Source organism: Etheostoma spectabile, chromosome 12 (assembly GCF_008692095.1).
Source record: "Etheostoma spectabile isolate EspeVRDwgs_2016 chromosome 12, UIUC_Espe_1.0, whole genome shotgun sequence".
In the NCBI taxonomy this organism is placed as follows: Eukaryota; Metazoa; Chordata; class Actinopteri; order Perciformes; family Percidae; genus Etheostoma; species Etheostoma spectabile.
In genome coordinates, this window is record NC_045744.1 from 5,377,422 (window position 1) to 5,377,908 (window position 487).

Consider the following 487-nt stretch of genomic DNA (forward strand, 5'->3'; position numbering starts at 1 on the left):
CCCTATCTCTAAGAGAGACGCCAGCCACCCTCCTGAGGAAACCCATTTTGGCCGCTTGGACCCTGGTAATAATAATAATAATAATAATAATAATAATAATAATAATAAGGCACGTTTACTCTAAGCTCTATATAGTCAATCTTAAACGTGGCATTTCCGTCCTAATTATGCTTTTAAATGAAAGTTTGACTTGGGTACTTTCACAAAAAAGACCGTAGGAAGCATTTTAGGGAGAGTTACACTTTAAAACTGTACTTTGCTGTGAAGTTTGATTAAAAGTAGGGATGCGCAAAACCCAGAGTTTGGGTTCGGGTTTGGCGAACTTTAGAAGGTTTTCCACTGACCCAAACGCTATCAAAGATAAATAACGAGAGGCAAAACTGGAGAAAAAGAGGCTGACGTACTGTAGTGTTGAGTTTCTGCTTTTGTCAAAGAGTATATGCGTAACAAGAGGCCAAACTCCATTACAACAAACGCACCCATGACT